Genomic DNA, 21,915 nt, shown 5'->3' on the forward strand with positions numbered 1-21,915 from the left:
GCTGATCCAAATATGATTTGGATAAGCACCTCCTAATGGGATTAGGAGCTGATCTTTTATTTTAACAAAAAGAAGGAGGGGGCGGCAGCCTAGTGAAGAAGAGAGACAAAGAGATACTTCAGATCCTCTTTTAGTGCTGAAATCAAGAAGAGAGAATTCTGCACCCTGCGAATACTCTCTTGCCGCCTCCCTGCTCTTGTCGCCCTGTTTGCTAGTTCGATCTCCAGTTGTGGGAGAAATCAAGATTGGATCTTGACATCAGTTCTTTGAGAAAGGATTGAAAAAGAAGCTGTGCTCACGTACCATTCTACTGATTCTTGCGAAGGACAGAGTTCTTGGGAAGAACACTGTTGATTCTGCTCCATCCTGCACTACGCCATCTTTAGTGGGAGCAGTCTTTGGATCATTCCTTGGGCGTGAACACCATCGTTGGGAGATATTACTTCTCCATATCAGGTATTATTCTCTCCCATTCCTTTTGGTTCAGATCTAGTTCAGATTAAGGTTCAAGATTTATCCTTGAAAATATGATTTTCTAAATAGGGAATATGATTCCCATTTGAAGGGAGAGGAAAAATTTTTGAAATTCGCCCCTTATTCCGCAATCTTTGGGCGTCCATGGGATGGATCTCTCATCCCCTTCACTAAGCCCTTTACCTAAAGACCTTCACCTTCCTTCACTCTCGAGGATTCTCTTCGTCTTTCAAAGAGACCACTCCCAAACCTAGCCTTTACCCTACCAATAGTGGGCTTCCCTTTTGGCCATCATACTGCGGCCATTGCTACGAAGGGATGTAACCGGAGGGGTAAGGCTTGTATAGGATTGGATCAGAGTATGGCTTCTATAAGATGGAAGAACCGTGTGCTCGATTACAGTTCTCTACCACTAGCCCTTGGACATACTCTCTCGACTCATCTCGACTGAATGGGGCTTTTGCTATTAGATCTGCTTGAGGAAGAATCCTTGACTATCCTATAGTGTTCTATCCTATTTGCACGGACATGGGATTAGCTCTAACAAGTTGCTCTAGTGCAACAGGGTTAGGATTTGTAGCATGATGGCCAATGGGAACGCTCATGGGAGCAGTGACCGGAGTGAAGGGAGACTGCTCAGCCTGAGTCGATCACTAGAGAAGGATCTGGAGAGCGTTCCTTGTTTCGTCTTGCATTCACTTGATTTTTTCAAATTGAGCCTCAAAATGGGCCTTGAATTCGTAGACATTGTTCGAGAGTATTTTGATATCAGCTTGATTGGTAATCTCTGTCTCATATTGGTTCTAGATCCTTGGATTGGTGTTCTTTGATATGTTGTCATGCTCTTTGGAGATTGGTGTAAGGTTGATTCTATGGGTGACCATCCTCTATGATCAGTGAATGAACAAGAGATTCTACTATAGGTAGGAAGTGGTTAGGCTGGGGGGTGGTCTACTTGAATGGGGTTGCCAGGGCCTTCCCAGGGTTGCTGGGGAACCTGAGTGTAATCTTGGGGTCGCTAGGAGATATGAGCGCACCTGAGGTTGCTAGGGCCTTCCTAGGGTTAACAGGGAATAAGAGTGCAATCCTTGGGTTTCCAGGAGATATGAGTGCACCGAGGATAACCAGGGCCTTCCTAGGGTTGCCAAGAGATATGAGCTTACCTAGGGTTGTCTGGGAATAAGAGTGCAATGAGAGACACATCCAAGGGTTAGTATACGAGTTATATTGATCAAAGCATTCATCAACAGGAGGTTATAAATTTATTATGTTTTCAAAGTACATGGATACATCAAGGCTTTATCACCAAAGCTATAGAAGAAACTTTATCGCAAAATATGAACTGTTATCAAATGTATCAAGAATTCATCGCATTTTATTTAAAAACAAGGTATAATCACTTGAGAATGCTTAGTATTTTCAAAAGAATATTTGGATAGTATCTTTGATACATTCATCTTCAAACAAATACAGGAGACACTAAAAACATATCTTGTACAATGTTACTCAAAGTAAGGCTTCAACCAGTAGTCGTTCATTGTTTCATCTTGTTCCCCTATATCTACAGTTTTTAACACATAGTAGCTAGGTGAATGAGCCTCTTTAATCCTATATGGGCCTTCCCACATTGGAGCAAATTTTCTGGCTGACTTGCCCTACCTAACATGGACTACTGTCTTGAGCACCTTGTCTCCTTCTCTGAACATCTTGGGTTTCAGTAATCTGTTAATGATTGTGGCTAAGGCTTGTTTGTATTTGGTTTTCTTTTGTAATGCCTATGCCCTCCAATTTTTATGCGAGGAGTTGATCCATGTCTTCTGGCTTGAACCATTTTACCATTGCAAAGGCTACACAAGTGGCCACTGCCCATATCTCTGTTGGTAACACTGCGGTCGTACACTAGTGAATAAGGCATCGCATGTGTGCTTTTTTTTTATCCTGGTGTGATAAGCCTAGAGGGTTTCTGACAGCTTCTCTAACTAATACTTTTGATTATCGACCACCATTTTGCTTAACATCCTTAGTAGCGGTCTTAGTGGTGACTTCTTCTTGGCCATTTCCTTGTGGGTCGCCATGGACGTTTCTAGTCTTGCACCATACTGCCCTAAAAAGTCCCAGACTTCCTAATTCTTGATGGAGAGGCCATTGTTTGCCAAAATCCTCATCAAAACTCCAAACTGGTGAACTACATGTTGTCTAAGGAAGTTTGCTATGTTTTCTACACAAATCCTTCATGAAGGTACAACCTTTGCCACTTTGTAAAGTAGTCGGTGGCCACTATAATGAAATAGTATCCCCTAGAAGGGGGGTGGATTTTGCCTATGAGGTCTACTCACCAGGTGTGGAAAGGGCAGGGTGTAATGATAGGATAAAGATTGTTGGCAGTTTTGTGTATCCTTTCTACATGTATTTGGCATTTATGACATTTGTGCAGTGTTTTTGGGTATCTTTCCATCATGGTGGGCCAGAAGAAGCCTAGGTGTAGAATTCTAATGTGCAAAGCGTTCATGGCGACCCTCAAGGGAGTGGCTCTAATGTGGTACTCCTCCCTTCCCCCACACTTTATCTATTAGACAGTTATGCCATTAGCTCCAATCAAATCGTTGTATCTTTTGACATTTATTGTAAACGAATAAAGTACATAATTGATTCATGTCATTGTGGTGTGTTTCTGTGTAATACCCTTAAACTGGACACCTATGAGACTCGTATTAGTTTAAAATCTTCACAACTGTTGGATAGATCTAGGAGATTTATCCTGCCAAGGCTGACACTAATGTGCAGCCAAGTTGGTTGGAGTGGCTTGTCTCAGCTACCATGGTGAGACCCGAGGTACATGCAACGTGTGTTTTCTTGAAACCCTGAACCGGACCAAAATTCTAGATGGAAAAAACTAGAATGTGACACCTGACCCCTAGACTCGATTATGGTACTGCACTAGGTATCGAATCGGGATGTCTTTGACGTACCAATCAGTGAGAACCTTAGAGGGGGTTAAGACCTGGGTTTGTTGAGACAGTCTGAGAATTCATCTGAGTGGGTGATCATAGTGACAAGATCAGCCCCTTTGTCAAACAAAGTGAATGATTGGGGAATGCACTCTCTGTGATGGAAACCTAAACTGCCGGCAGTTGATTTCAAATGTTGAGATTTGTTTTGCAAAATATATATATATATATATATATATATATATATATATATATATATATCTATATATCATGGTTTCAAATTGTTTGCAAAATGTTTTAATTCCCGATATCCATGAAAGTAGAGAGTGCAACACTGTTCCTTGCAGCTGAGGGAGAGGTCCTCTCTTGTCGGGCAATGTTTGATCGTTATGAGCTGAGAGGTTAAGTGTAAGACCATTGAGGGCAATACCTGATGGGATAATCTTGCATCTGCCCACAATCCTTTGGTTTTCATAAGGTGGCTGGACCCAAAGACCATTTAGTGTAAATGTTGGGCCCATTAAGAGCCCATGGTGATGGACTCAGGGGTTCACTGTCTCCTATAGTGAATTCGGCGAGGCCTTGTAACAAAGTTTGAGATGAAACCATGTGGCTGATGTGTAGATCAATGTTTAGGTCCCACGCCATACAAAGAGAGCCAACTGGATAGCAGGTTAAGGGGTAAGTGAGCACATAAGCTTAATGGGCCTAAAGCCCAATTCAAACTGGGCTTAAATTAGTTCATTAAAAGGAGGCAAGATCTGATTTATAATCTGATTAGGATTAGATGAAAGGATAAGATAAGTCTTATCCATTTAAGAGTCCAAAACCAAATAACATATTTAGATCAAGAAACTCTCTCCTAATTAGATTAGGAGGCTGATCTAAAGAAGACAATAAATAGGGGGTGAATTCCTCTATTTTAACACATAGCAACCTGCAGAATTCTCTCATATTCTTGCCATCCCTACCCAATTCAATCTCCTCTTGTGGAATAGGTAAAAAAAGGTTCTTGATATTATTTCTAGATTAAAGAAACAGTCTGAAGTCATGCTCACTAGCCCCTATTCGATTATTGTTGAAGACTTCTGGTTCTTGCTCAAGAGCCATCCTGCTAATCCTGCTTCCTCACACAATGTGTTATCTTCAGTGAAAATGGGTTTTGGTCTTTTCCTTGGGTGTGAACACCTTCATTGGGAGTTATTGTTATTTCGTATTAAGTGTATCTCTCTCCTCCCTTTTGGTTTCAGATCTGGTTCGGTTCTAGGCTTGATGTGTGGCTCATTGTGACACTAGCAAGTGCACTAGCCGTTCAAGTAATAAAGTAGTGAGTGAAGTATCGTTCCCACGAGGATTTAGGAAATAATTACCAATACTAAATTGAACATTTCTTATCTGATCAACAAATAAATCAAAACTCTAATGAAAGCTAAGAAATCCTAAATTAAAATCTATCTAAATCATTGGCCCAATTGCCTTCAATTCAGGTTAGAAGAGTAAGCAGTAAATTTCAATCTCAGAATTCAGCAATCTATCAATTTGGATCATTCGAATGAATCATGATTGAGCCTTGGTTTGGTGAAACCCCAAGGTCATGAACAGCCTCTCTCAAGCGCATGTTCATCCTATGCATGAGTGACGGTTCTTCTATCTCTAGCAAGAATCTAATCCCCATGCATGCATTTCTTCAAACACTTCTAAGGCATCAATTCAAATCTGAATTGATCACCAACTGAATTGTGCAAGTTATCTCTAACCTTGCACTCAATTCAGTTCTTGAATAGTAGATCTGAATTCCTAGAGTCTCTCTCAAGCACTCTAGAAATTCCAAGCTGTAGATTAATTCGGCCAATCTGAAAATTTCAGATCTGAATTCTTTTTCAAGCAATTCAGATCTTGCAATCTCAGATCTGAGAATTCAGATCTGAGTTTTGAAGGTTAGTTGGCCGAATTACTCTACAATAACACCCTTATTCAAGAAACTTCAAGTATAATTCATGACCATTTGAATGAATCAAAAAGAATTAGATTGCTGAACTGAAATTTTACAAGCTGAAATACATCAAGGAAGAATGGAAACAAGGAGAAAGAAGAAAGAAAATATAACAAAGAAACTGAATTCAAATCAAAAGAGAATGAAACTACAAATGATTTATTACAAAAGATCTTTGAATCACAAACCCTCAATTCGAACTCACCTTCTCCTTCTATCTTGCTTGTCTTGAACTTCCTTCAGCCCTTCTTCTTCTTCTTCCTTGCGCCTAGCCTTCTTCTCTTCTCTTCTCTCAAGGTGGCCGAACCTCTAAGAGTGGGAGAGCCTTCCTCTCAAGCAATTGAACAACTTTCTCCCCTTCTAGAGGCCTCCTTATATAGTTTTTCAAAGGGGCTCTTGCCCCTTCTTGAAGCCTCTAGAATGGGGTGTATTACACCCCTCATGAACCTTCTAGAGTGCTCCCTCCTTCTCTTCAAGAAACTCCTAGAAGTTGCCGCCCCTAGGTCCCTTTGGGATGCTATTTGGGCTACAACTTAGCTTGCTTTTGAGCTCATGTGGGCTACACTCTAGGCTGTTATTTGGCTAAAAATGGGCCTTCCTTGCTGGGCCGAATTCTCTTCATAGCTAGGCTTTATTTTCTTGGGTTTTCTCAAGGAATTCACTTGCTCTTTTTGGGCCGAAGTGCTCTCTCTTGCTTCCATGACCGGGCTGGACTGAAATTGGTCTTTTTGAACCTTCTTTTCTTGCCTTTTTCCTTCCTTTTCTTGGATTGATTATCCCTGAACTTATTCTTAGCATTAAGCTAAATTAAGGCAAAAATTAATAAAACCGGCATAAAAATCCATGCTAAAGTCCTCAAAAATTATAGATAAATTGTAAGTTCATCAAATACCCCCACACTTAAGCTTTTGCTTGTCCTCAAGCAAAGACATCAGCCATAAACTTAACATTCCCCCCTTCTGTTCTCACCATTTACCTGGTGAACTTTTTTAGATAGAAATGCATTGAGTAGTCGGGGAACTTTTGTAAGTGCTCAACTCTTATTCTTGTAAATTACCATTTAAGATATGTATCAGATCCGAGGAAAGGAGAATATGAATTTCATCATAGTCTAGCCTTCACTCCTAATTCATATATAAATCAGCTCCTTAATTGTCAAGGTTAATAATCAAATTTCACTAAGTTTCACATCTGTAACTAAATCTCTATGAGAGTTCAACTTTAGAGTGCCCCTTTGAACCTCGGTTGTCACCACAATTACTTATTTCTAAGGGTGAGTGCATTTTATGCTCCATCTCACCTTTTTTTTTTTTTTTTTTTTTTTTTTTTTTTTTTTTTTTTTTTTTTCGGTGTGAGTGCATTTTATGCTCCATCTCACACTTTTCTCTCTTTTTTTTTTTTTTTTTTTTTTTTTTTTTTTGGTGTGAGTGCATCTTATGCTCCATCTCACACTGGTCACTTGTTTGAGGTAGGTAAATAGGACTCATGTTCTAAGCTGCTAGTTTTACTATTCAGCTCAGAATAGCGGAGTCAATTTGGGCTTTTGTCCTTCTTTGCAATTATTGAACCTCAAGAATTAGCACTTCAGATGTGCACTAGCTCTCTTGACCATTAACAATGAAATCAAGGGCTTCCATACACATGAAGGAAGTTAGGGCTAGTCATGCTGAAAGGCATATTCAGCTCCCCTTTTCTCCTGCATAAATCAAATTGGGTCATTCACATGAATAAAAACTTAACAAGTACATCAGTCTCCCTCAACTCATTGAATTCCTTCTTAAAAAATCATCAAATAAATAGTAATGAACTTGAGGGGTTCCAGTCTTCTTTTTTTTTTTTTTTTTTTTTTTTTTTTTTTGTGATGTCATTGCTTGCATATGTGTGTTGGGGTGCATGAGGTGCATGGTTTCAACCCCCATACCCTAGCCTCGGGCTCACTCCCCCACACTTGAGATGAACATTGTCCTCAATGTTCGTAGTGTTAGGGAGTCACACTTGCTAGAGCAAACTGAAGAAAAGAAAATGATGAACTGAGTCCTTAAAGAATTGGAATTTTGAGAAAAAGATCTTTATTTTACTAACTAATATTCTAAAAAGATAAATGACAAAAAGATTCCTTAACTTGTTCATGAGCAAGCATAAGAGATTATTGGTTATCTAGATAAACAGTGGATGGAGGGGGTACAGTACTGCCCATTAAATATGGTTTTAGGCGCTGACCATTTACTTTAAACGTGCCCTGAACCGGGTGGGTGAGTTCTATAGCCCCATGGGGAAAAACCTGTGAAATGGTAAAGGGTCCAGACCACCTGGATCTCAGCTTACCTGGAAACAAGCGGAGACGGGAATTATATAACAATACCTGTTGGCCTACATAAAAGTCCCGTCTCAGCAAGTTCTTATCATGCCAGTTTTTTATTCTTTCTTTATAAACTTTGGCATTCTCATAGGTGGTAAGTCTGAATTCATCCAATTCATTCAATTGCAACCGCCTTTTAGCCCCTGTGGCCTAAATGTCAAAATTTAAGAATTTAAGAGCCCAATAGGCCTTGTGTTCCAATTCAACTGGTAAATGGCATGCTTTACCAAAGACCAATCTGTAGGGGGACATGCCAATAGGTGTCTTAAATGCAGTTCTGTATGCCCATAATGCATCATCTAATTTGATGGACCAATCTTTTCTGGTGGATGCTACGGTCTTTTCCAGAATTCTTTTGAGTTCCCTGTTAGCCAACTCCACTTGGCCACTGGTTTGAGGGTGATAAGGGGTAGCTAATTTATGTGTAATTCCATATTTCTGCATTAACCTCTCAAATTGGCTATTGCAGAAGTGAGTTCCCCTATCACTAATTATAGCTCGCGGAGTGCCAAATCGGGAGAATAGCTTCTTTAGGAAGTGTACTACCCTTCTTGAGTCATTTGTGGGTAAAGCCATGGCTTCTACCCATTTGGATACATAGTCAACTGCAACGAGGATGTACTTATTCCCAAAAGAATTCGGGAAAGGTCCCATGAAATCTATACCCCAAACATCAAAGATTTCACAGATTAAAATATTGGAAAGGGGCATTTCATTCCGTCGGGAAATGTTTCCCGATCTTTGGCATTTGTCACATGTGGACACATACCGATGGGCATCTTTGAAGAGTGTGGGCCAATAAAAACCTGATTGCAAAACCTTGGCTGCCGTGCGACTAGCTCCAAAATGACCTTCTGCTTCTTTATCATGGAAAAATTGGAGTACCGACTCCATCTCCTCCTCGGGGACACATCTCCTTATGATCTGATCTGCACACAATTTATACAAAAAGGGTTCCTCCCACAGATAGTATTTTACATCAGAAAAGAATTTCTTTTTCTGTTGATATGAAAGGTTAGGAGGAAGGACTTGTGCAGCTAGATAATTAGCAAAATCAGCATACCAAGGATATGAGTATTTCTGTATTGAGTACAACTGCTCATCCGGAAATTCTTCTCGAATGTTGCTGGTTATCTCCTCTTTTGAGCTTACCGTGTCCAACCGGGAGAGATGGTCAGCAGCCAGGTTTGCAGCACCCTTCAGGTCTCTAATCTCAATGTCAAACTCTTGCAATAAAAGGATCCACCTGATCAATCTTGGTTTTGAGTTTTGCTTGGTAAGCAAGTGCCTTAATGCCGAGTGATCTGTGTGGACAACAACCTTGGATAATATCAGATATGAACGAAACTTATCAAGTGCAAATATTACTGCTAACAACTCCTTTTCTGTGGTGGTGTAATTGAGTTGGGGTCCAGTCAAGGTTCTGCTAGCATAGTAAATTGGCTGAAAATGTTTGTTCATTCTTTGTCCTAAAACAGCTCCTATAGCAAAATCACTCGCATCACACATCAATTCAAATGGGAGGGTCCAATCTGGTGCTATCATGATAGGTGCATGGATCAATTTGTCTTTCAAGATGTTGAAAGCATGAAGACATTCAGTTGAAAATTCAAAAGGCACTTCTTTCTGAAGCAAGGTAGATAATGGCTTGGAAATTTTTGAGAAATCTTTAATAAACCTTCTATAGAAACCGACATGTCCTAAGAAACTTCTCAAAGAACGAATAGATGTTGGGGTTGGTAATTTTTCAATTGCCTCCACCTTGGCCTTGTCGACTTCTATACCTCTTTGAGAGATCTTGTGTCCAAGCACTATGCCTTCTTGCACCATAAAATGACATTTCTCCCAATTCAACACAAGATGTGTTTCTTTACATCTAGTAAGCACCTGTTCTAGATTATTCAAACATGCATCAAATGAAGAGCCAAAAACTGAAAAATCATCCATGAAGATCTCAATAAATTTTTCAACCATATCAGAAAATATAGACATCATACATCGCTGAAAGGTTGCTGGGGCATTGCATAACCCAAAGGGCATCCTTCGGTATGCAAAGGTTCCATATGGGCAAGTAAAAGTGGTCTTTTCTTGATCTTCTGGTGCAATTGGTATCTGGTTATACCCTGAATATCCATCCAAGAAACAATAATACTCATGCCCGGCTAGCCTCTCCAACATTTGATCCATAAATGGGAGAGGGAAATGGTCCTTCCGGGTGGCTTCATTTAATTTTCTATAGTCAATACACACACGCCATCCGATAATGGTTCTAGTAGGGATGAGTTCATTTTTCTCATTTGGAACAACAGTCGTACCCCCTTTTTTGGGCACAACTTGCACAGGGCTTACCCAAGAACTATCAGAAATAGGATAAATGATCCCAGCATCTAACAACTTAATTATTTCAGCCTTTACCACTTCTTTCATGTTGGGATTCAGGCGCCTTTGGGGCTGAACGGAAGGCTTGCTATCCTCTTCCATCAAAATTCTGTGAGTGCAGATTGATGGATTAATGCCTTTGATATCTTCTACCTTCCAAGCTATAGCATTTTTGTGTTCCCGCAGCACTCTTAATAATTTTTCTCTTTGTAAGGGATTCAGTGCTGCGGAAATTATCATGGGGAGATCTGATGGTTCCTCAAGGAAAGCATACTCTAAATGGGATGGTAATTGCTTCAGTTCAAGGGTGGGGGGTTCTTGGGGTGATGGCTTACCTGATGGTCCGGGCAATTTGCCTAAGTTCTCTAATTTAAGAAACCCCTTTCCCTTGAATTGAGGCTTATCGTTCAGGTATGCTATCATGAGGTTTATTTTTTCATTTTCTGTTTCTTCAAGTTCTCCCTGTTGGAGGCAGAGTTCAAGAGGATCAGTTATTCTACTTACCTGGAAGCATTCATCAATTGTCAATTCAATGGCATCAATCATAAAACAAGAATCATCACTAGAGGGTGCATGTTTCATAGCATCAGACATTTTAAAAATTATCTCCTCATCTTGTATCCTAAGGCTGAGTTGTCCTTGTTGGACATCAATCATTGCTTTCCCAGTAGCCAGGAAAGGTCTCCCTAGGATAAGCGGGACCTCCACATCTTCTTGCATGTCTAACACAATGAAATCAATTGGAAAAATGAATTTGTCAACTTTAACTAACACATCTTCTATGATCCCCCTAGGATGTCTAATGGATCTATCAGCCAATTGTAATGCCACTCTAGTGGGTTGGGGTTCATTCAACCCCAATTTCTTGAAGATAGAATATGGCATTAAATTGATGCTAGCTCCCAGGTCACATAAAGCTTTTTCAATTTTTAAACTGCCAATGGTACAAGGAATAGTGAAACTCCCTGGATCTTTGAGTTTCTGAGGCAGCTTGTTCAAAAGGATAGCAGAACATTCCTCATTTAATGCAACTGTAGCCACATCTCCCAGTTTCCTTTTGTTTGCCAATAATTCCTTCAAAAACCTTGCATAGTGTGGCATCTGGGCTAAAGCATCAGCAAAAGGAATATTAATATGTAAACTTTTAAATATTTCAAGAAACTTACCAAATTCCTTCTCCAATTTTTGTTGCTTCAGCCTGTTAGGGAATGGAACTTGTGGTTGTTGGTGCATCCCTTGTTGTGCTTCTGGTTGTTCCATCTTCTGTTGTCTGGTTCCAAGGCTTGTTTCTGCCTTGGGTTCAGCCCAATTCTTCTTTTCTACCTCAGGCAACTCTTTTCCACTTCTTAAGGTAATAGCTTGCACCTGCTCTCGTGGATTCACTTCAGTGTTGCTTGGAAGAGTTCCCGGCAGTCTGGAAGAGATTAATTGTGCCAATTGCCCCACTTGGTTTTCCAGGTTTTTGATTGAAGCTTCCTGGTTCTGGAACCTAGTTTCTGCACCTGCTATAAATTTTGTCATCAGTTCCTCCAAATTGGATTTCGGTTCAGGCTGATGATAAGTCTGGTGGAACGGCTTGGAAATATGCTGATTTGGCCAGGACTGGTTTGAATGTCCCCTCCATCCTGGATGAAAAGTATGGTGACTCTGGTAACCCTGCTGTCTTGACGAATTGCTGACATAGTCAACTTGTTCAGTAGATGGTCTGAACTGATTGCCAACTTGGCAGTCTGTACTGATGTGGCCTCCCCCACACAATTCACAATTAAGAGGCTGCACATGCATGGCAGCTATCTGCATTTCATCTATTTTTTTACTGAGTGCTCCTATTTGTGCAGCTAGTGCTGTATAAGTGTCAACATTATGCAAGCCTTGCTGCTTCCTAGTTTGAGTCCTTTCCGAATGCCATTGATAATTGTTGGCTGCCATTTCCTCAATAAGTGCATGGGCAACCTCAGGAGTTTTATTATTTATGGATCCTTCGGCTACAGCATCTAATATGGTCTTATTTGAGTCAGTAAGACCATTATAGAAAGTCTGCACTTGCAGCCAAATGGGGAGGCCATGGTGAGGAACTCTCCTTAACAGCTCCTTGTATCGTTCCCATGACTCATATAAAGATTCCCCCTCTTGCTGGAAAAAAGTAGTGATGTCATTCCTCATTTTAGCAGTTTTAGAAGGGGGAAAATATTTAGAGAGAAAACGGCTGGCCATTTCGTCCCATGTGGCTATAGATCCTGCCGGTAATGAGTTCAACCAAGCTTTGGCTTTATCCTTCAAAGAAAATGGGAATAACCTCAGCCGGATGGCATCATCACTTACCCCATTGTGTTTGAAGGTGTCACAGATTTCCAAGAAGTTAGCAATATGGGCATTCGGATCCTCATGGGCCATACCACAAAACTGAACCGTATTTTGTATCATTTGGATTATGGCCGGTTTAATTTCGAAGTTATTGGCAGCAATAGTTGGCCTGATAATGCTGGAGACAGTCCCGGTGAGGGTAGGCTTGGCATAATCCATCATAGTTCTTTGTTCAGCCATTTCTTGTGCTTCTTGTCTGACTTGCTTAGCAGCTCTCAAACGGACACGGAGAGTCCGTTCAATCTCCGGGTCGTAAAGGATCTCTTCCAGTTCAGGTCTGCTTGTCATAAACTGTTAAAGTCAAAGCAATAAAAATGCCAATATTCACAAAAGAAAATAAATAACTAATCCTATCACACTGAAAATGTAAAGTGAAGTATTGGAATACAAAACCTACATCCTATCATGAATAAATGAAGCCGATTATACTAAAAGCAGATTTAAACCAATCATCTTATTCAAGGTTCCTTTATCTACATCCATCGATTGCAACATCTGAATTCAGACCCAATTTAGATCTGAGTTCAGATCTACAAGTCTTTGGTATTGTTAGTCTAGAGAAACTAATAAATAATAATTCAGATCTGAGCTGGATATCTCATACACACTCATTGGTATACACTACAATATACATCCATTAAGGTTGGAATCAATTCTGTGATGCTTTAGGGCTGAAATCAGATCTGATCTGAAAAAAAAATTAAAAAGGATCTGAAATAAACTAAAACCAGTCCTGAGTTAGGCTTGGGTTAAAAACTCTACAATTGAAGCTCAAACCTGTATAACTGATGCATATCAAACACTTGCTAAGACCTGAAAATTGGGTCTGCAATGTTTGGTATTGCAAGCTATTCGGCCCATACAACTTTTGTTGAAATCTGAAATCAGGTCTGCTAACTGTTGCACTATAGCAGCCCTGCTACAGATCTGAATGCTAAAAGAAATACTTGGAAAGTGCTAATTTTTCTTAAATATCTGAGGCATAACAATTATTCAATCCAAACATACACCTCCTTAGCTAATGTAGCTCGGTTACAAGTGGGTAAAGCCAAGAATTCAGTCCACCCAGAATTCATAGTATGCTCTGTATCAGTTCAGTCCTCACATCATATCAACTGCATTTCAGATTTGAATTTCTCTCATTCCTTGCTATCCATTCACCCTTGAGGCAGGTTGGATGTATCCTAGGGTGGATTGGGGTAGTGATGGCACCCAATTCACCTCAAACTTGCATCGGTTCAGATCTGAGTTCAGAGGAATTCAGATCTGAACTGAGTAGATCTGTAACAGCAGAATTCAGATCTGAACTCAAGTCTGAGTTTGGATCTGAATTCTCAATTGCCTTACCTTCAGTTATTGCTACCAAATTGTTTTTGGGGAATAGCAGAAGTGCCCTAGGGTGAATTGGGGTGGTGATGACACCCAATTCCCCTCAAAATTTCATCAGTTCAGGTCTGAGTTCAGAGGAACTCAGATCTGAACTGTTGCAGATCTGCAATAGCAGAATTCAGATCTGAACTCAGATCTGAGTTCTGATCCGAATTCTCAATTGCTCCTCTGGTTGTTCAAAAGATCTCCCCCTTTTTTTTTCATTTGTTTTTTTTTTTTCTTTTTGTAATGAAAGAAAAGAATAAAAAAATCTGAAACACAAGCAACTCTTTTCGGCTGAGTGCTGCAGATCTGAAATCTGCTGATCTGAGTGCCGAATGCAACTCAGATCTGCAACACTCATGTTTATGTGAATTTTATATTTTTTTTTTCTTTTTGAAGGGAACAACATCAAGATTGAATAGAAATCAAATATGCCTTTATTAAAATGAAACTGAAACCAAAAAAAAGAAAGTAATCTACTTAAGAAAGAAGAAACATAACTACAGTAGTACAGCAGTTGCAGTCCAAGCCGAAATGAAAAAGTTAGAAAATTAACCCAACTATGAATGCAATGCTGAATGAGATCAGATTAAGAATGCTCAATGTTTCCTAATATTGCTTCTATAAATCCCCGGCAACGGCGCCAAAAACTTGATGTGTGGCTCATTGTGACACTAGCAAGTGCACTAGCCGTTCAAGTAATAAAGTAGTGAGTGAAGTATCGTTCCCACGAGGATTTAGGAAACAATTACCAATACTAAATTGAACATTTCTTATCTGATCAACAAATAAATCAAAACTCTAATGAAAGCTAAGAAATCCTAAATTAAAATCTATCTAAATCATTGGCCCAATTGCCTTCAATTCAGGTTAGAAGAGTAAGCAGTAAATTTCAATCTCAGAATTCAGCAATCTATCAATTTGGATCATTCGAATGAATCATGATTGAGCCTTGGTTTGGTGAAACCCCAAGGTCATGAACAGCCTCTCTCAAGCGCATGTTCATCCTATGCATGAGTGACGGTTCTTCTATCTCTAGCAAGAATCTAATCCCCATGCATGCATTTCTTCAAACACTTCTAAGGCATCAATTCAAATCTGAATTGATCACCAACTGAATTGTGCAAGTTATCTCTAACCTTGCACTCAATTCAGTTCTTGAATAGTAGATCTGAATTCCTAGAGTCTCTCTCAAGCACTCTAGAAATTCCAAGCTGTAGATTAATTCGGCCAATCTGAAAATTTCAGATCTGAATTCTTTTTCAAGCAATTCAGATCTTGCAATCTCAGATCTGAGAATTCAGATCTGAGTTTTGAAGGTTAGTTGGCCGAATTACTCTACAATAACACCCTTATTCAAGAAACTTCAAGTATAATTCATGACCATTTGAATGAATCAAAAAGAATTAGATTGCTGAACTGAAATTTTACAAGCTGAAATACATCAAGGAAGAATGGAAACAAGGAGAAAGAAAGAAAATATAACAAAGAAACTGAATTCAAATCAAAAGAGAATGAAACTACAAATGATTTATTACAAAAGATCTTTGAATCACAAACCCTCAATTCGAACTCACCTTCTCCTTCTAGCTTGCTTGTCTTGAACTTCCTTCAGCCCTTCTTCTTCTTCTTCCTTGCGCCTAGCCTTCTTCTCTTCTCTTCTCTCAAGGTGGCCGAACCTCTAAGAGTGGGAGAGCCTTCCTCTCAAGCAATTGAACAACTTTCTCCCCTCCTAGAGGCCTCTTTATATAGTTTTTCAAGGGGGCTCTTGCCCCTTCTTGAAGCCTCTAGAATGGGGTGTATTACACCCCTCATGAACCTTCTAGAGTGCTCCCTCCTTCTCTTCAAGAAACTCCTAGAAGTTGCCGCCCCTAGCTCCCTTTGGGCTGCTATTTGGGCTACAACTTAGCTTGCTTTTGAGCTCATGTGGGCTACACTCTAGGCTGTTATTTGGGCTAAAAATGGGCCTTCCTTGCTGGGCCGAATTCTCTTCATAGTTAGGCTTTATTTTCTTGGGTTTTCTCAAGGAATTCACTTGCTCTTTTTGGGCCGAAGTGCTCTCTCTTGCTTCCATGACCGGGCTGGACTGAAATTGGTCTTTTTGAACCTTCTTTTCTTGCCTTTTTCCTTCCTTTTCTTGGATTGATTATCCCTGAACTTATTCTTAGCATTAAGCTAAATTAAGGCAAAAATTAATAAAACCGGCATAAAAATCCATGCTAAAGTCCTCAAAAATTATAGATAAATTGTAAGTTCATCAAGGCTCAAGATTGAACCTTGAAAATGCAGTTTTCTAAAATAGGAAATGTGATTCCCAAATGGGAGAGAGAGAAATTTTTGAAATTTCGCCCAACCTTCCTTCAGGGTTCAACCATCCATATGATGGCTCTCTCATTCCTTCACTATCTCCTCTTGGGAGTAGCTGGAGAGTCAGTTCTTGGCGTAGTTCACAGCCAGCCAAAAATACTAGAAGACTTTTGCAAGCCTTATGCAGGTAAGGTAAAGGAAGGGAGAGTCTGGTGGGAATGAAAATTATCAAACTTTTATCCCTTAATATTCAATCTTTTATACTTATTTAATGCCTAATTGGACTCACTATTCTTGTATTTCAATTTATGGCATGAAAGAAGGCGTTGGGTGAAAAATAAGGCTAATCAGGTAATTTTGCACAATTTCGGTGCTGCATGGTAATTCGGGCATAACTCTCCCATCCGGTATTCGATTGAGATGATTCAAGATGCACTAGAAAGATAAGGAAAAGCACTACAACTTTCATGTTTTGAGTTTTGATAGATATGAAAGAATGGTAGGATCCATCTAATGGATGCCATGAAGGGTGCGGAATGGGTGGGCGAATTTCAAAAACTTTCCTACCTTCTTCCAGTTGGGAATCATATTCCCTAAATTTAGAATACAATATTCAAGGATTCTACTTGAACCATAATCAAGCCAGATCTGAACCAAAAAGAAGCAGGAAATATTATACCTGATCCGGACAAACAATATCTCCCAAAGTTGGTGTTCACGCCCAAAGAAGAAACCAAGATCCACTCCTGCAGAAGATGGCACAGTTGTGGATGGAACGGAACCAGCAGGGTGTGTCCTACACACTGAATTCTTCACAAGAATCCTCTAGAAACCTTGAACACCGAATCTTTTTGTCTTTCTTGCAAGACTATTGTCAAGAAATAATTTCTTGACTTCCTGTTGCTGCAAAGATCCAATCTTCCAACAGGGAGTGGCGGCGATTGGAGGAGGAGAAATCCAGGGACGAAGAGGGTAGAACTATCTCTTCTCTCTGGAGTCTATGAGAGATCTCAATTCACAGGATGTGTTTCTTCCTTACTCAAACCCCTAGTTCAAAATCTGATATGATTTCTAGGATTTTCTCCTCTTTCTTCTTGATTAAGAAACCTTCCAATTATTTTGGGAGTTATCCCAATCCAAATCAGTATTTGGATAGGGGTTAATCTTAATCCTATAAGCAGATTAAGATAGTTAATTCCTGATCTTATCAGGAGGTTACCAGATTCAAATCTAATTTGAATTTGGTCTCTTAGAGTGGATAAGGTTAAAGGCCCAATCCTTTTACTAACATTAATCTCAGATTCGCCCCATGAATAGGTGATCATATCAGCCCAGTTCGAAATGGGCTTTTGGCCCATTAAGTGCTCAGTGTTTAACTAGTTTCCAATCTGCTGCCCAGTTGGGCTTCTTTGTATGGTGTGGGACCCAAGCATTGATCTACACACTAGCCACATGGGTTCAGCCTAGCCTTTATTACAAGGCCCAGCCGAATTCACTAAAAGACTCAGTGACCCCCTTGAGCCGATCACATGGACCCTATGGGCCCAACACTTACATTAAGTGGTCCCTGGGCCAAGCCATCTTATAAAAACCCAGGGACTGTGGCAAGTGCAAGATTAGCCCATCAGGTATTATCCTAAATGGTCTTACACTTAACCTCTCAGCCCTTAATGATCAAGCATTGCCTGACAAGAGAAGACCTCTCCCTTGGCTGCAAGGAACAGTGCCGCACTCTCCACTCTCATGGATCCCATGAATTAAAACCTTTTGCAAATCTTTTGAAACCATACATATATATATATATATATATGTATATTAATTTTACAAAACAAAATTCCAACGATTCAAAGCAACTGTCGGCAGCTTGGTTTCCATCAGAGAGATTGCATTCCCGATCATTACCATTGTCCAACAAAGGGGTATATCCTGTCACTATGACCACTCACTCAGATGAATTCTCAAACTGCCCCAACATGTCAAGGTTTTGACCCCCACTAAAGATCTCACTGATTGACACACCTAGAGATGTGTCATAATCAAGTCTAGGGGTCAGGTGTAACTTTCCAGTTTTGCCCATTTTTCTCCAAGGTCTAGGGTAATAGTGGAAATCTGGTCCGGTTCAAGGGTTCAAGCAATCCCATACTGCATGTGCCTTGGGTCTTACCCTGATGGCCGAAACAAGCCATCCCAACACTTGGTGGCACATCAGTATCATCCTTGGCAGGATAAATCTCCCCAAGCTTATCCAATGGCTGTGAACATTTAAAACTAACACAAGTTTCTATAAGTGCCCGGTTTTAGGGTCTTACAAAGAATTATACCAAATAACATCAATCAATAATGCACCTTAATTTATTTCCACTAAATAACAAAAGTACATCAAATCTGATTGAAGCTAAGGGCATACAAGACTGTCTAACAGCTCCCACTTGCACTTATGTCCAATCTGGTACAAGCCGGAGTTCCATACTTTCCACGTGTTTCTCAAACACCTTTTGTGTTAGTGGCTTAGTCAATGGGTCTGCCACATTATCCGCTGATGCTACCTTCTGAATTAGGATGTCCCCTCTACCAACGATCTCCCATAGTACATGGTACTTTCTCTCGGTGTGCTTTGACTTTGAGTGGGCCTGAGGCTCTTTAGCCTGGGTGACCGCTCCATTATTGTCACACAACAACGGAATGGGTGATGTGCTGGACGGAATCACTCCCAATTCATGTATGAATTTCTTCATCCACACGTCTTCCTTGGCAGCTACACTTGCGGCAATGTACTCGGCCTCGGTTGTGGAGTTTGTAGTGGACCCCTGTTAGCTGCTTTTCTAGCAAACAGCACACGATCCTATCGTGAAAACATACCTAGATGTAGACTTTCTATCATCTGGATCCGACTGGAAATCGGAATCATTATACCCCAGAACTTGTAGTGAACTACCATCGAATACTAGACAAAACTCTTTTGTCCTTCGAAGGTATTTATGTATGTTCTTCATAGCAGTCCAATGCTCCTGCCCTGGGTTAGCTCGGAATCTGCTTACCACACTCACCGCCTGAGTTATGTCCAAGTGAGTGCACAGCATGGCATACATGATGCTTCCTACGGCTGAGGCATAGGGAACATCTCTCATGCCTTCAATCTCCTCAAAAGTCTTGGGAGACATCTTCTTGAAGAGAGTTACTCCATGTCTGAAGGGAACATTTCCTTTCTTAGAGTTTTCCATGCTGTACCTTTGGACAATTTTGTCAATGTAAGCAGACTGGGATAATCCAATTATCCGCTTTGATCTATATCTATAGAGTTGAAGACCTATTATATATGAAGCTTCTCCAAGATCTTTCATGGAGAACTGCTATGATAGCCATTCTTGACCGAAGTCAACATTCCTACATCATTCCCAATGTGTAGGATATCGTCCATGTACAATACCAAAAAGGTAATCTTATCCCCACTGGACTTCCTATAAACATAGGACTCATCCAGATTCTGCTCAAAGTCAAACGTTTTGACGGCAGAATCAAAATGGATGTTCCAACTCCTAGAAGCCTGCTTAAGTCCATAAATGGATCTATTGAGTTTACACACCATGTGTTCCTGACCAGCAGCAATGATGCCTTGCGGCTGCTGCATGTAGATATCTTCACTAAGATCTCCTTTCAGGAACGTGGTTTTGACTTCCATTTGCCAAAACTAGCTCTCTGACGAATTCAGGGACTACTTAAAGGACAATGGGATAGTGTCACAACTAGCTCCTCCTGCTACACCACAACTCAACGGTGTTTCAGAGAGGAGGAATAGGACCTTGTTGGACATGGTCCGGTCACTTCTCGTACGCTTAGAATTATCCACATTCTTTTGGGGATATGCATTAGAAACTGCTATCTACGTGCTGAATCGGGTTCCTGCCAAATCAGTTCTGAAAACTCCATATGAACTATGGACCGGAAGGAAGCCAAGTGTAAGACCCTTGAAAATTTGGGGTTGTCCTACACACGTTAAAAGAACAAGTGTGGACAAGTTGGAATCCAAAACTAGTTGTTGCCTATTTATAGGCTACTCAAAGGATTCAGTGGGTTATCTATTCTATGACCTAAGAGAGCAGAAAGTGTTCTGCAGTCGAAATGCCCAATTCTTAGAATCCGAATACATCATGGGCATTCACCATCAGGAAACAGTTCTTGATGAGGAGAGCTCAGGAGCAGTGGGAGATGTCCCACAAGTTCCAGGTAGTGACCAACCTAAAAGGTCCACCCGGGTAACTAGACCACCAGTCCGATATGGTTATGACCAGGATACCTACCTGGTGGAAGCCTTGACTAGTGAAGAGGATCCTGTGACTTACGTGGAGGCTATGTTAGACATAGATTCCCAGAAGTGGGTGGAGGCCATGAGAGTTGAGTGAAAGAATGGTAGGATCCATCTAATGGATGCCATAAAGGTTGCGGAATGGGTGGGCGAATTTCAAAAATTTTCTACCTTATCTCAACTGGGAATCATATTCCCTAGATTTAGAATACAATATTCAAGGATCCTACTTGAACCATAATCAAACCAGATCTGTACCAAAAGATAAATGGGAGGAATATACCTGATCCGGAGAAGCAGTATCTCCCAAAGTTGGTGTTCACGCCCAAAGAATGCTCCAAGATCCGTTCTTGCTGAAGATGACACAGCTGTGAATGGAACAGAACCGGCAGGGTGCGTCCTACACACTGGATCCTTCACAAGAATCCTCTGGAAGTACTAAACACTGAATCCTTTTCAGTCTTTCTTGCAAGACTGATGTCAAGAACAGATTTCTTGACTTTCTTTTCTGCAAAGATCTAATCTTGCAATGGCAGATGACGGCGGCAGGAGGAGATCTCCAAAAACGAAAAAGGCTGAACTGCTTTTTCTCTTTTTCTGGAGAGTATGAGATCTGATCTGAATTCGCAGGAGATATCCTATACCTCTTAAAGGCGCAATCCTTTTACTAACTTTAATCTTAAATTCGCCCCATCGATGGGTGATCATATCAGCCCACCTCGAAATGGGCTTTTGGCCCATTAAGTGTTCAGTGTCTAATTACTTTCCAATCTACTGCCCAGTTGGGCTTCTTTGTATGGCGTGGGACCCAAGCATTGATCTACACACCAGCCACATGGGTTCGGCCCAACCTCTAAAACAAGGCCCAGCCGAATTCACTGAAAAACTCAATGAACCCCTTGAGTCCATCATATGGACCCTATGGGCCCAACACTTACATTAAATGGTCCCTGGGCCAAGCCATCTTATAAAAACCCAGGGACTGTGGGCAGGTGCAAGATTAGCCCATCAGGCATTATCCCCAATGGTCTTACACTTAACCTCTCAGCCCTTAATGATCAAGCACTGCCCGACAAGAGAGGACCTCTCCCTCGGCTGCAAGAAACATTGCCGCACTCTCCTCTCACATGGATCCCGGGAATTAAAACCATTTGCAAACAATTCAAAACCGTACATATATATATAAATATATTAATTTTGCAAAACAAAATTCCAACGACTGAAATCAACTGCCGGCAGTTTGGTTTCCATCAGAGAGAGTGCATTCCCGATCATTACCCTTTGACCGACAAAGTGGCTGATTCTGTCACTATGATCACCCACTCAGATGAATTCTCAAACTGTCCCAACATTGCTAGGTTTTGATCCCCGCTAAGGATCTCACTGAATGGCATATCAAAGGCAGCCTGATCTAACA

The 21,915-nt window shown here is 40.6% G+C and overlaps 1 non-coding gene across 1 annotated transcript; it reads left to right on the top strand.

Annotated features, from left to right (window-relative positions):
- The first annotated feature begins 12,212 nt into the window (after positions 1–12,212).
- Positions 12,213–12,319, top strand: LOC148852842 (small nucleolar RNA R71). The gene has a single exon (XR_016100047.1). It is a non-coding gene; the product is annotated as a small nucleolar RNA R71 (small nucleolar RNA).
- The last annotated feature ends 9,596 nt before the right edge of the window (positions 12,320–21,915 follow it).

This window comes from Nelumbo lutea, chromosome 5 (assembly GCF_056320005.1).
Source record: "Nelumbo lutea isolate HS-2025 chromosome 5, American lotus-T2T, whole genome shotgun sequence".
Classification (NCBI taxonomy): domain Eukaryota; kingdom Viridiplantae; phylum Streptophyta; class Magnoliopsida; order Proteales; family Nelumbonaceae; genus Nelumbo; species Nelumbo lutea.